Source organism: Diabrotica virgifera, chromosome 2, assembly GCF_917563875.1.
Source record: "Diabrotica virgifera virgifera chromosome 2, PGI_DIABVI_V3a".
NCBI classification, from domain to species: Eukaryota; Metazoa; Arthropoda; class Insecta; order Coleoptera; family Chrysomelidae; genus Diabrotica; species Diabrotica virgifera.
The window spans coordinates 14,585,503-14,601,683 of record NC_065444.1 but is presented as its reverse complement, the minus strand read 5'-3'; the positions used below and the strand labels follow the sequence as shown (position 1 = coordinate 14,601,683).

Genomic DNA, 16,181 nt, shown 5'->3' with positions numbered 1-16,181 from the left:
TACTGTTTTATGAAACCGCTTCTGTAACCACACTGAACTTTATTTATTTGTATAATATCCCGTTTCCCCCAAAAGAAAGGGGAATACATATACCAGCGTGAGTTTAGTAAATCTTTTTTCCCTGCCATAAGGTCTAAAAATAACTCCCAAATGCTGTTTATTTTATTCGCTTGGCGTAAAAGTTCATAAGTTCATATTTTCGTACGAAGTGAACGAACTTTTCGTGTTTCTTAATATTCAGAAGACAGTTTTGGAAAGCACATGATTGTCGTTAAGTTACCTCAAAATGTCGTTTAGTAAAATCGTTAGTATGCAGGATGGAACACTACCACATAACGTGGGTATTCAATTTTGCTTCAAATAAATAATTAGCCGAGTTTAATGAACAAATAATGATACTAGGAAATTAAGTTGAATAATAAAGATTTATTTTTCCGATGATTAAGCTCAAACACAATGAATGAATGTACAAAAAGACACTCATTCGGCATTCATACTAATACATTTAAACAGGAATTTAATAACCCAATATAGCGGAACTACTATAACACTATGATTTGAATGTCAATCTGCAAAAAGAAGACACCCTTGTAAACTTAATTGGAAAACACAGTTCTACATTAGTCCAGCCGTCACAGATGTGATCTCTAAAAACAAAACGAACAAGCTGAATTTCACTGAGAATGCAATTTTGGGACCCCAAAAAAGATGCAAAACAGTTTGCTACTCCTATCCCGGCCTTCCCCCTAAAACGACTCTCCTCATAAGTAGGCTTACCATAATTTCGAAGACCCAAACCGGGACGAAGAAGAGAAAGAGGCTCATTTTCATTTTTTGCTTTTCCCTTAAGAGTCTAGGCGACGTAGGCGCAAAATTTCGGACCATTGCTTTTTAAATGCATACATTTTTTTTTCGGATTCTGAGAAAACTAATAAATATTTTTGAAAAATTTAAACGCCAAGTGAAAGATTACATTATTACCGAGGACCGAAGCTCCCTTAAAATAAACAAAAAGTTTCTTTTGAATGAGATATTTGAAATTGAAAGTCACCAAAAATTAAAAAAAATTTTCGCACCCGTGTAACTTATTAAAATAAACATTATACAGGGTGTCCCGAAAAGATTGGTCATAAATTCTGTACCATCCGTGAATAAGTGGATAAGTTAAATCTTAAATTTTTTATTCTTCAAAACTAATAAAATGTTTAAAATGGCCATACCGAAAAGTTTGCATTTTTGAGTTATCGACTTATTCACAGATGGTACAGAATTTATGACCAATCTTTTCGGGACACCCTGTATAATGTTTATTTTAATAAGTTACACATTTTAATAAGAAACTCAAATAATAATATTTGAGTTATCCTCCCTCTCAAAAAGGTCCGGAACATTGTTTAAATAATAAAAATGTCAAAAAATGAAGGAAAAATTCGATTTTTTCTTCGTTTTTTGATTATAACTTTAAAAGTATTCATTTCCGAGAAAAGTTGTACTGACATAAAAGTTGCGTAATTAAATTTCCTAAAATATAGAATTAGTTAAAAATTTAAAGAATAGTCACCCTTGTTGCAAAATAGCAATAATTACGAAAAAAAACCATACAAAAACAAGTATGAGCATTTTACGTTTTTCAACCATTTATGCTACACTTAGGACCTTCTTATTTCACCCAGAAAAACTTTAGGACATAATAAAACAATACTGTAAATTTGATTAAGATTGGTGTAATAGATTTTGCAAAATAAATTTTGCAATCCAGCTTTCTCAAAAAAATTCATTTTTTCAAAATGCTACAGGACTGAAAATAAAGCAGATAGCAAGTTGTTTTTTTTGCGTATAGAAGTGTACTGTAACTTTCATTTGCAATTTGCGAAATTAAAGTCGATTAACTACCACGGCGCCAGGAATTTTTTTAAATCAACATTAATTATTGGTGCTACGCGCAGGACAGCGGATAGTTTGCCCTGATTGGGCATTCCAATGACCTTTGATAATGATTGATACATTTTAATTTTTATTACATTTCGATATAAATAAATAAATTTGTTTATTGCAAAATAAAAACACATACTTTATCTTTTGAAATAACACTTTTTTAACAAAAAATTTCTTTGTTCATATATTTTGATTTAGAGAATAAAAGTTGATTATTTTTAAACATATGCAATTGTTTAAACAATATTTCATAAACAATAATAAAATTAGTTTGATTTTTGTGGAATTAAAATATTAAAATACAACAAAATATAGAGTAAGAAAACAATATATTAGATAAAGATTGGAAGAAATTTTGGTGGAAATCAACTTGTGTGAATCGAACAACGCTGTCCTGCGCGTAGCACCAGAAATTACTGTTTATTTAAAAAGTTTCCTGACGCCGTGGTAATTAATCAATTTTAATTTTTCAAATTGCAAATGAAAGGTACAGCACACTTCTATAAGCAAAAAAAATTCAACTTGCTATCTGCTTTATTTTCAGTCCTGCAACATTTAAAAAAAAAATAATTTTTTGCGAAAGCTGGATTGCAAAATCTATTAAACCGATCTTAATGAAATTTACAGAGTTATTTTACTATATCATAAAGTTTTTCTGGGTAAAATATGAAGGTCCTAAGTGTAGCGTAAAGTGCGAATACATACTTGTTTTTGTATGGTTTTTTTCGCAATTATTGATATTTTGCCACAAGGGTGACTATTTTTAAAATGTTTAACCAATTCTGTATTGTAGGAAATTTAATTACGCATCTTTTATGTCAGCACAACTTTTCTCAGAAATGAATAGTTTTAAAGTTATAATCAAAAAACCAATAAAAAAATCGAATTTTTTCTTCATATTTTGACATTTTGATTATTTAAACAATGTTCCGGACCATTTTGAGTGGGAGGATAACTCAAATATTATTATTTGAGTTATTTTCAAGCAATTTCTGCAAAAAAATTTCTCTCAACGTCCATCTCAAAACAGATGCGCCCTGGACTATATATTATATACCCATTTGTCTTGTCTCGTCGCGATATATGCAGTATGCAGTAACAGAACAAAAACTTACATACATGACTTAAAGTCAATGCCAAATTGCCAAGAAAAAGAGAGCAATTCGAGAAGTGTGGAACGAGAATTGAGCGAATGACTAAACCACTAAACAAGTTAGAAAGTAGATGTCTGGTTGGCCGTGGCGCCAAACGCAACGCTGAACGTTAAAATTAAAAATAATTGTTTAAACTGATGCCTCGAGACAAGCGACCGACGCCTACAGTCTTTGGTTGAGATTTCGAATTACATACATCTTTCTAGCTATTCTAGTATTATAATAAAACATAAGGTAGAAACTTTTTTTCTCATAATATATTTACATATTATACGAGGTATACTCCATTAAATAGATATTTTTATCTGACATCTCATTATTTACTTCGCCTGTCAAATGAACCGCCTACTTGTTTTACTATCTCTAAACAGCCAGTGAATTTTATTGTTGGTATTATATTTGAGATTATTGCTCCCTAGATGGACATATACTTATTTGGAAAATTCATATTGTTTCATAGGCGTAACCAGGATGATCCTAAGGGGGGGGGGGGGTTACAACTACCTAAAAGGGGGGGTTACAACTACTGGAAGGTCTCTGAGGGCTATGGTGTTAAGCGTATAGAGCTCAAAGTACATCCCAATGGGGGGGGGGGGTTACAACCCCCAAACCCCCCCCTGGTTACGCCTATGTATTGTTTAGTGTTTATCCAAAACGGTCAAAGTAAACAGATTTGTCTCCGTTTAACACTGACGTGTAGGTACCTTCTTCAGACACAATTCGTAAAAAGAAACAAAAGCCAAAAATTACCCTGAAGTGGAGTAGTATAATAATTACACAGTGAAGTGGGGCAATTGGAATCGCGGGGCTATTGAAATCACGGACGCTACTGGGTATATATAACAAGATAAACATTTAAATATATATTTTCCTTGTAGCCCAACTTGTTTTCTATCTTCTACTATAATTGTTTTTTAGATAAAGGTTCAATTATTATGTTTATGATTTTTCAAAAAAATCTTGACATTTTAACTTTTACGCTTAATTTATTCTGAGTTTTTCCTGTTTTTTTCAGATTGACTCCTCATCATTTAGAAGACGAATAGATGATGGATTATAACTAATTTATTATGTAGAATCCAAAAAAAAAATGTGAAAACCCTCTAGGTCGAAGGACATATAAATTACAGCTGTGATCCCAATTGCCCCAAATAATATCAAATCGGGGCAATTGGGATCACAGCTGTTGGGGCAATTGGAATACATGATTCCAATTTCCCCAAGTAATTTTGTTAATAGTTTTCAGGCAAAGAAAGTGTTTTAAAAATTGATTGAAGGAGTTTTAAAGTTAAGAAACACATCATCAGTTGCAAAGTTTTAAAGTTAAACTAATGTTACATCATGGTGAGAAATTACAAAAGAAAAAACAATAAAGATAAAAAATACTCTAATGAGACTTTTCAGCAAGCTATTGACTATGTCAACAAAGGACATTCTGTTAGAAGTGCATCAAACAAGTACAAAGTTCCTTTTTCAACTCTTCTCCATGCAAAAAAAGGAACTAGAACAGTTGGAGTAGGGGCAGGAAGACCTACAGCATTATCTGAAAATGAAGAGGCAGCACTTGCCAACGGCCTCAAGACTTTGGAAAAGTGGGGCTGGGGGCTTTCAAGGAAAGAAGTATTCATTGCAGAGTACGTCATATCAAATAATATAAAAACCCCCCTTTCAAGAATGGTTACCCAGGAGAGGACTGGTTCTTGGGTTTCAAAAGAAGAAATCGGCTCTCAATAAAAAAGCCCCAGGCCCTAGAATTTGCCAGGAAGAAGGCGATGGACCCATTCATTGTGTACAACTGTCTTGACCTCATTCAGGAGACCAAGAAGAAGCTAGATCTAGAACATAAACCATCAAGAATCTACAACCTGGATGAAACCAGTTTCTGTCTAGATCCCTCCAAAACAAAAGTGGTTGGCGAGATTAATAAACCATCGGCACGGGTGGTTAGTGGACCTGGAAGGGAGAATACCACTCTGCTGTTTGCAGCGAATGCATTGGGAGAAAAGTTGCCTCCGCTAATTGTGTTCCAAGGAAAAAACCTCTGGGATTCATGGTTGGCTCCAGAGGACAAGGCATTTCCGAACACTTCGTACACAGCAACAGCAAATGGGTGGATGGAGACAGATGTATTCTATAACTACTTTCAAAAGACTTTCTTAGCAAACTGCGTACCCGAGAGACCAATCCTACTGATCTTTGATGGCCATTCTACTTATCTGAGTTCAAAGACCATAGACTTAGCTATTGCCAACGACGTGACCATCCTCAAACTTCCATCTTATTCAAGTCACTTACTCCAACCTCTTGACGTTTCAGTCTACAAGAGTGTGAAAGTTCGGTGGGATGAGAAACTTACAGCGTTTCAAAGACAGCATATAGGCGTGAAGATTCCAAAGAAAGAATTCGCCATACTAGTTGGAACAGTTTGGCGAGAAACGACTGCCAACATTATTGTACAAGGATTTAGGAAGACTGGAATCCATCCCTTTGACAAAGAGGTCATTGACAAATCAAAATTTGATCCTGAAGCACTGGAGCGGTACAATAATAGAAATAGGGAAACAGATCCTCAACCACAAACTGTTGAAGAAGAGAGACCTCCTGGAATTGAACCAGGCCCATCAGGATTTCAACCAAGGCCTTCAGAGTTCCCAGCAGAACCTTCCGGAACACAAGCAGGCCATCAGGAACTCAATCAGGATCTTCAAGTACGCCTACAATCACAACCGTCAACTATGAGCGAAGGTCTTTTGAAGATCTTTTATTGGACAGAATCAAACAAACACCTATTTTAAAGAAAACTACAAAACGGAAAATAGTACCTGGAGCAAAAGTTGTCACTAAACCTGAATCGAAAAGAATTCTTGACCTTAAAGAAAAAGAAGCTAAGAATAAGAAGGAGCAAGAAGAAGCGAGAATAAGAAGAAACCATGTAGGCCTACATTAAAAGGAAGTAATCAACCAAGATCCAAGTTTATTTTAAATAAAAAAATAATCTCAGAATCCAAGCCAAAATTGACAAAAAAACAACAAAAAAAGAAAATGTATTATGAAGAGAGTGATGACAGTGAGGAAGTGATAATTTCCAATAGCGAGGACGACTTTGAACAACTCACAATTGAGGATTTGGCAAAGTGTCTGAGCGATGAAGAGAAGGAAGTAGAACATGAAGAAGAACCTCAGGGGGCCTCCTAGACTATAAAGTTGGAGATTTTGTCTTGATCTCCCTACCTGGTAAAACCACTATCAAACACTATGTTGGGCAAATTATAGATTTCAGTGAAAATGAACCAGTCATAAAATTTGCCCGCAAAAGAAGTGGTAATACTGACAGTGTCTTTGTTTGGCCTGACCAGGAGGATGTGTCGGTTACAACTATGGAACACATACTAGTTCGGCTTCCAATACCGACAGTAGGCCGGAGAGAGGAACTAATATTCAAAGTTTCTTTTGCCACCTACAACATTCAATGAAAGAAATTTCAAAAAAACAAACATTCTTGTAAATATGTAAATAGAAAAAGACTTCATTAATAGTGAATTACATTTATATATTACTAAGTAGAAAAAGATTAAAAAAATTCTTTAATTTTGTTTAGAAGTGTAAAATAAATAAGAAGAAAAATTACATGATTTCTTTTCCAATTCAGCTTATTTTTACTTGAAACTAACTTAGGTAAGTAAAAACATTTTAACTATCCTTAATACAAGGTTATTTGAGGTTTATTTTGTTATTTTTTCAACGTACACATTAGAGCATGTCCCTTTGAGATTTACAAACATTTTCATATCTCGAGAACCATAAAAGATAAAACATAACTATAAAAAGCCCCTGAAAACAGAAATTAACAGCTATATTCCAATTACCCAATCAACTCAATGCATTGGATCATATGGGTTTCAGAGGCCTTGATTCCATTTACCCCAGTTAGCTGGGGCAATTGGGATCACGTGTAAACATTTTTTGTAGTTAAAAAAACGAACACTAACTATGGTTTTAAAAATATGTAAAAAATGTTGTGTGTAGAAAAATACACATATAACATTATGTTAAAGTTTCAAATCAATAGGCTTTTTCATAACCAAATAAAACAGCTTGTAATTCCAATTATATAATTTCCTGATCCCAATTGCCCCACTTCACCTTAAGTAAGTAATTTAAATAAGTAAGATGATTTTAAATATTTTTGAGTAATAATTGTGAATGGCAAAAATAAGAGAAGTGGAGAAGTAACAAGCGAATACTAGCAGGCAACAAAACATACTGGAGATATCATAGACTAATAAAGGATAAGAACTTATCCAGAAATACAAAACTGAAAATATACAGAGTTGCAATCAGACCAGTAGTTACATACGCAGCTGAGACAATGTGCCTCACAGAAAAAGATGAAAAAAAAATTAAGAATATTCGAAATAAAACTGATTTTTATTCTTTTATTGTCGATACTACACAAAATCTGTCTAAAGAAGATCAAAAATGAGTTTTGTTGTGCGTTTTATCAATTTGGCAGAAGACTCAAGTGTGATAAATGATAATTGTCCGAAATTATCATTAAAAATAGAAGAACCTTTTTTTTGGATGATTTTTTCATGTTCTTGATGGAGATGTCCAAGGTATTTCTACTTCAATTGTGCAAATATTACAGAATTTTTGCTTAAATATAAGTGCAGAGGCTAAGGATATGGGGCCTCTGTGATGTCGGGAGTATACTCAGACGTGCAGACCAGACCTCGGAAAATTGAAGAACGCGCTATATACATACACTGTGCAGTTCACAACTTCAATTTAGTTATCAATGATGAAGTTAGAAGTTTAAGGGATGCCGCGAACTACTTCGCTCTTCTTCAAAGTATATCTATATATTTTCTTTGGCCACAGTATCAATATGTGGGACGTATTGTCTTCATTGACAGGTGAATCCGATGTGGCTTTGAAGTTGAATCCAACAACGGTTCCTAGATCCGGTTTCCTAGTTCCTAGAACCTCGCGGTTCCTAGATCCGGGCCTGAGTTTTAGATATATTCAGAAATAGAAATGGTTTTAGAAAGACTAAGTTTTCACTCTAATGGAATATAGAACATCCCACCAGAATGAAAACAATGGGAACCTTCTCTATGCCATTTCGTTCGTTGCAATTCGGGACTGCACGCTGGGGTTTGTTTTGGTTGGATCATGGAGAGCAGCATATGTGCCTCCTGATGAGAGACTAATAAGTTTCGAAACCGGTAGAGGTGCTGCAGCACTCTCTGATTGGACTGGAATATGGTTCGGCTGTATTTTCGTTTTGCAACGAAATTGAAAATGGTTATTCATTTTTGATTTACATTTACTTTGTGTGGAGTATGAAGGAAACCATTCTCGTTGGAACTTTACCGCGCTGAGCAGATGGGACGTGAATTGTAAATTGTAGAATTCCCTCATCTTCCTTAGTCTCAGCATCCGTATGGCTTGCAAATTGTAGAAGCCTCGGAGGTGTAACCAGAGAAGGTTCCCATTGTTTTCATTCTGGTGGGATGTTCTATATTCCATTAGAGTGAAAACTTAGTCTTTTTGCTAGCAGTTGCCGCTAGGGCATCTATGCCATTTCGTTCGTTGCAATTCGGGACTGCACGCTGGGGTTTGTTTTGGTTGGATCAGGGAGAGCAGCATATGTGCCTCCTGATGAGAGACTAATAAGTTTCGAAACCGGTAGAGGTGCTTGCAGCACTCTCTGATTAGACTGGAATATGGTTCGGCTGTATTTTCGTTTTGCAGCGAAATTGAAAATGGTTATTCATTTTTGAAATTGAAAATGGTTATTCATTTTAGAAATGGTTTTGTTTACAACTTTGTAATGTAGAAAAACTCGTAGAGGCAGTACACAAGTTACTATCTAGCATCATCATTCTCGCTTTACAACCCTGTGTAGGTCCTAGCCTCCTCAAGAATTTCTCTCTGTGTTTCATCCGTATTAAATGTCCTACCTACCCCAGACGTCCTATCTTAATTTGTTTTACAATATCTGGTTCCTAGTATATTTTATATAAAGTTCGAAGTTGTATCGTCTTCTCCACACTCCTTTGTCATTTTCGCTCCATAGATTCACCTTAGTACTTTTCTTTCTCTTTTGAAACATCCTAACATGTCTTGTTTTAATTATTTTTTGTTAGAGTCCAGGTCTTTGAACCATATGATGGGACTGGTTGTATTATTGCTTTGTGGAATTTTACCTTTATATTTCCCGACATAATTGAGGAATTAATAAGATTAGTCCAAAATAGCAACTGTTGGCCGTTTTATCCCTGGGGAAGTATTATTTTCAGAGTTGCTGAGCGCTCCCAGGTATACACATTCGTTAACTTCTTCAATGACGTCGTTTTCTATAACAAGTGGCAGCAGGATTTGTGATTGTGTGCTTATTTCTCTTGTACTTCGTTTTCTTGGTGTTTGTTATTACATCCATTTTTGTAGCCGATTCTTTTCGTGCTACATATGCCTTTCGTACAGCGTTTTCCATTCTTCTTCTTCTTCTTCTTCTTCAGCCTGTGTTCGTCCACGGCTGGACATAGGCCTCTTCCATTTGCTTCCATCGATTTCTACTCTTGGCAATTCTCATCCACTGCCTGCCCGCGACTTGTTTGATATCATCTGCCCACCTCTTCTGCGGTCTGCCTACTAATCGCCTGTTCTCTCTTGGTCTCCAGTTTGTTAGTCTCTGTGTCCATTTTTTGGGATTATCTCAGGCAACATGTCCGACCCATTGCCACTTGAGCCTTGCTATACGTTCTGCGACATCAGTAATCTTTGTTCTTTCACGAATGTCGATATTTCGAATTTTGTCTCTCAAACTAATCCCTAGCATGGCCCTCTCCATCGCTCTTTGAGTTGTACTGAGCTGCTCTAAGGTTTTCTTTGTAAAGGCCATGGTCTCCAGTCCATAGGTAGTTACAGGCAAGATACATTTGTCATAAACTCTTCGTTTTAGACACATTGGTATATCTCTATTCTTCAAGATAAAGCTTAACTTGCCGAAAGCTACCCAAGACAATTGTATGCGTCTTTTTATTTCGGCTATTTGGTTTTCTTTGCCGATTTTAATGGTATGTCCAAGATATATATAGTGGTCTACATTTTCAAGACTGACGTTATCAATAACAAGATTAGTTTGTACATTACTCATTATTTTTGTTTTCTGAAGATTCATTTTGAGACCTATTTTATTTGACTGCTGGTTTAGTTCCTTCATCATTTGCTCCAGTTCCTTGATATCTGTACTGAATAATACTATGTCGTCCGCAAACCTCAAATGACTCAAATGTACACCATCAATGTTTAGACCTTTTTCCTCCCAGTCGAGCTGTTTGAATACATTTTCCAATGCTAAGGTAAAAAGTTTTGGTGAAATAGTATCACCTTGTCTAATACCTTTACCAAGGCGTATTTTTTCGGTTTTTTGGTCTTCATTGATTTTGATGTGGAATGTGGCCTGTTCATAAATGTTTTTAATGAGTGTAGTGTACCGTGAGTCTATTCGAGCATCCCTGAGGGCTGACAAAAAGGACCAGGTTTCAATACTATCGAAAGCCTTGTGAAAGTCAATAAATGCCATATGTAAGGGTACATTATATTCTGTGGTTTTTTCTACCAGTGTTCTGACGGTTTGTAAGTGATCGTTAGTACCAAACCCTTTTCGAAATCCCGCCTGTTCAACCGGTTGATATAAATAAAGTTTTTGTGTTATGCGGTTGGTTATTATTCTTGTTAGCAATTTGTATAAATGTCGACAACAAACTTATAGGCCTGTAGTTTTCAATATTAGTATTGTCTCCTTTCTTGTGTAAAAGTATTATTTCGGCGATTTCCCACAGATTGGGTATTCTTTTCTCTATCAGACACCTATTCAGCAAGACTTCCACAACCTCTACAACGGTGTTGCCACCCATTTTTAACATTTCAGACGTTATATGATCCTCGCCAGGAGCTTTTTTATTCTTCATTTGCTGTAAGGCATGTCTAATTTCCGAAGAAGTTATTTTAGGGAGAGTTTCCGAGCCGACGTTTAGAATTGTTCTATGGTCTGTTCCGGGGTTCTGTATAGTGGATGTATAAAGATTCTTGTAGAACGTTTGTATTTCCTTCAGTATTTGAGTTTTTTCTGTCACCGTATTCCCCTGTTGGTATTTGATTTTAGTTATCTTCGATTTTCCTTTAGTTAAATTTGATTTCAATACTCTCATGTTGCTATTGTCTTCGATGGTTTGCAATATTTGTTTTGTTTTATAAGCCCGCAAGTCTGACCTTATGCTCTTTTTAACTTTATTGTTGATAGCCTTATATTCTGGTAATTCTTTAGATGTTCTTCTTCTTTCTTCCATTAAATCCAGTGTTGTTTGTTTAAGTTTCGTTTTTCTCGGATTTTTATTTTTACCACAGATCTTTCTTGTAGTTGATGTTATGTCATTCGTTAATTTTTGTGTTATTTCATTTATATCTTTCGTGTTGAATACTGGTAAAGGTCCTAGTTTCTTTTTTAGTTCACTTTGATATTCCTCTTGATTCATTTCGAGTGCTTCTATGTTTGGTAATTTATCCTGTGTTAATAATTTTCTTCTATCGAATTTCGTATTTACTTCTATTCGCACCCTAACTAATCGATGGTCATTACCAGTGTCGACAGAATTTAGTACAGTAACATCTTTAGCAATGTTTTTGAAGTTAGAGAGTATAAAGTCAATTTCATTCTTTACTTTGCCGTCTGGGCTGTGCCACGTCCATTTTCTCTGAATCTTTTTCTTGTAGAATGTGTTTAAGCAGAATAGCTTTTCTTTGCTGAGGAAGTTTGCGAGCATATCACCCCTGTGATTTCTACTTCCCAGTCCAAAATTTCCAATATATTCGTTGTCGTTGTTATTTTCGTTCTTTCCTATTTTAGCGTTGAAATCTCAACAATATTGATATCATCAGCATAGGTAAGGATTTGCACTGATTTGTTTATATTGTTTGTGATTATGATTAAACATATTACATTGGTGGTTGTAATTTGTGACATACCTACGTAGTACTTTTTCTAGAGCCAGATTAAACAGAATATAGGAGAGGGGGTCTCCCTGACACAACCTGTTATATATGTTATTCGTATTGGTAAATTTACAGACTGATTTGGTACTCCTAACTTTTTTATTGCTCTGAACATTTCTCTTCTATTTACAGAATAGGAGGCTACCTTATATTCTATAAATATGTGGTGAGTGTCTATGCCAAATTCCAGTGATTTTTCTAAAATTTCTCTCAGGGTTGTAATCTGATGAATCGTGGATTTCATCATCATCATCATCATCCTCCTCCTCCAGCCCTTTGCGTCCACTGCTGGACATAGGCCTCCCTCATTTCTGTCCATTGTGCTCTATTTTGAACACTTTGCATCCAATTTCTTGACATTTTCTTGAGATCGTCAGTCCAACGAGTAGGTGGTCTTCCTCTACTTCTTTTGTCTAATCTCGGCCTCCACTCAAGTAATCTCTTCGTCCATCTCCCATCACTGATTCGGGCGACGTGTCCGGTCCAGTTCCATTTCAGGGTGGCAATTCGGGAAATTACGTCGGTAACTCCTGTGGATTTACCACCTCTAAAACCAGTCTAGTATTTTCCTACTATTCGTTCTGTATACCATAATATGGTGGCATAGTATAGTGGAGAAGATTATTCCATAAGCTTCATTTAGAAGCGTAATTCTCCTCTGTGGTTAGAGCATTCAAAAATATCCCTTTTTGTGTCTGGTGGAAAATATTGGTGAGGGATTCCTGTGTCCATATTCCTTTTATGATCTGCTAAACAACCAACCATTATGTATAGCTGCCAATATTTTATAAACTGTGACTCCCTCGTAGAAGTATACTCAAATCCATGCATATGGAAAAAACAACTAATTTGATATGCCTTTCTGACGTATTAATCTTAAATATTCATCGAGTGTCTGATCTGCGTAACGACTTGGGTTTAATTGATGAGGCCGATTAAGTATTTCTACTGTATAATTAATTTAACATTAGCCACGACAGATTTGTAACTGCTAAAATGTAGGCGTTCCTGTTGATGATATAGTAATATACAATAATTTACAGTTGCCAAGTAGATATATTCTCGATCGTGGCCCATAAAAAGACCATAAAAAGATGGGGGGTCTGCATATTATTAGAATTTTCAAAACGGTACACCAGTCAGGTGTGAGTCTGAAACGAAAGAAAATTTAAAAAAATACCTTTATATCACCGTTACTTCTCTGACTTAAGAGTATAGGTGCAAATTTTGGAGCCAATGCGTTTTAAATGCATTCATTTTTTCGAATCCTGAGAAAACTAATAAGTATTTTTGAAAATAATACTAAAATAAGACGGCTCTTGTTTCGATTCACAACAAACTGATTATTTATTATTTTTATTAGTTCTACTCCTATTTTGAGTACTGGGAACTAATCTTTGTTGGAATTTTACCGTGCTGGACAGGCGGGTAGTGAGATGCAACTTGATAGATCTCTCGGCCTTCTTTGCTCCCGCGATTCGTTGGCTTGCAAAATTTTTAGAAGCCACGAATGGTGTAACCCGAAGATTAGCTCTGATAAAGTTTTGTTTTTCATATTGTTGATATATTATTAAAAGTAAAACTTTCGTTGGTATTTTTGAAAAATTTAGAAAGATTACATTATTACCGAGGGTCGAAAGACCCTTAGAATAACCAAAAAGTTTCTTTTTGAATGAGGTATTTGAAATTAAAAATCACACTAAATTTTCTCTTTTTTTTTCACCCGTGTAACTTATTAAAATAAACATTATATGTATAAGTTTTCAGGCACTTTCGGCCTTCGGCAATAATGCAATATTTAATACTAATACCTAATACTTATTAGTTTTCTCAGCATTCGAAAAAAAAAAAATAATGCATTTAAAACACATTAGCGCCAAATTTTCGGCCTATGCCCTTAAATGATAGAATATACAGGGGTGGCCAAGCTCCTTGATAGCCAGAGCCACTTTTCATAAGTTAAAATTTTTCGCGAGCCGCAATTAAAAACGTATTCAAAAAGTATGTAAAGAAGGTAAGTATGTACAATGTTTTTTAACAGAACTATTATTTATTGAAAACAGAAATAAAATTACGAAATATTAAAACTTAACTACATTTTTGTTTTCATTATTCTTCTTCTCGTTGTCCTTATGCCCAATAAGAGAGTCGAATTTTGCTATCACCTATCACCTATCCATCTTTTACCCATTTCTACCACGCCTTCCGGTCTTCTTCCGATTTCCTTCACCTGTTGTGCTGTTTTCCGTCTTTTGGTTCCGATTTCCTGGATTTGTTCCATCCACCCCTTTCTACGTCTGCTCCTTCTTCTTTTCCCCTGTCTCTTGGCACCTGTCACCTTCTTTACTAGTCTGATCTCGTTCTTTCCAGTTATATGTCCAAACCAATTCAGGTTTTTTTTTTCAATTTTTTTCTCTGTTGGTCCCTGTCTTAGCATGTTTCTAATGTTTTCGTTCCTTTCCCTTACTGATATGTGTAAGGATTTCACAAATTTTAAAATGGAATTAAATGGCCCATACAAGTACGTTGTTTCTAATATGGAAATAATTCGACAAGCATTTTTTTTTAATTTAGAGTATGTACTTTGATTTTGGTACAAATTTCCAAAATTCGGTAATCGGCATCGACTTATAGTTTTATTTTCGAGCTTGATCTTCTTGCGTCTCTATTAATTTTAATTCACCAGATGTTGTTTGGGTCATATATGGGTAATACATACAAAAATTCACCTTATGGACTATATAGGGTGAGGCAGATAACTGGCCTATTAGAAATATCTCGAGAACTAAAGGCAACAGAATCATGAAAATTAGAATAAAGGGGTTTTGAAGGATGATCTATTAAATGAAAATATTTTCATCTCTTTGCAACTTCCGGTTATACCGGAAGTTGTATATAACTTCGTTTTTTTAAATGGGACACCCTGTATATTTTTACATTTTTGGTTTCTCTTCGATGTCTTCTTTCTTAAAATATGAGGTTTTGTAATATTATACAGGGTATTTTAACAGATAATTACGTTTTTTTATTAATTTCGTAGCAAAATTAACACCCTGTAGAATTGTAGTAGTTTGACATCTAAAACTCTACTTACGTTCAAATGATTTTTAATATAGTCTACTATTGTTAATAACCATTAGTATAGCTAAATTTTAAATTTTAGTATACAGGGTTGGTCGAAACTCGGAATGAGTATTTTCTGAGGTTTCTTAAATGGAACACCCTGTATTTTTGTGTTGTAATAAAATGATATTTTATAGTGCTTTTTTATTTCTTAAGCATTCCCTATACCTAACTGCTTTAATTTGTGAGTTATTGGTGATTCAAGCTAAACATTAATTGCACCAAAAAATACGTAAAATTTTATTAGGTTGGCCGTGAAAATACTCAATCCCAAATAATTTTTCAGAAATAATACCTACGTAGTTAAGCTTGTTGGTGCGATTAACAATTAAGCACAAATTAAAGCAGTTAGGTATAGGGAATGCTTAAGAAATAAAAAAGTACCATAAAATATCATTTCATTACAATACTAAAATACAGGGTGTTCCATTTAAGAAAACTCAGAAAATACTCATTCCGAGTTTCGACCAACCCTGTATACTAAAATTAAAAATTTAGCTATACTAATGATTATTAACAATAGTAGAGTATATTAAAAATCATTTGAACGTAAGTATAGTTTTAGATGTCAAGCTACTACAATTCTACAGGGTGTGAATGTTGCTACGAAATTAATAAAAAAACGTAATTATCTTTTAAAATACCCTGTATAATATTACAAAACCTCATATTTTAAGAAAGAAGACATCGAAGAGAATCCAAAAATGTAGAAATATACAGGGTGTCCCATTTAAAAAAACGAAGTTATAAGTGCAAAGAGATGAAAATATTTTCATGTAATACATCATCCTTCAAAACCCCTTTATTCCAATTTTCATGATTCTGTTGCCTTTAGTTCTCGAGATATTTCTAATAGGCCCTTTATTTGCCTCACCCTGTATATATTTCAAATGAATTCAGAAAAAAATG

General features: G+C 34.6%; 1 protein-coding gene across 9 annotated transcripts in view; it reads right to left on the bottom strand.

Moving 5' to 3' along the window:
• LOC114345508 (uncharacterized) overlaps positions 1-16,181 on the bottom strand; it is a 285,375-nt gene that overhangs the window by 130,789 nt on the left and 138,405 nt on the right. The window lies entirely within an intron of this gene.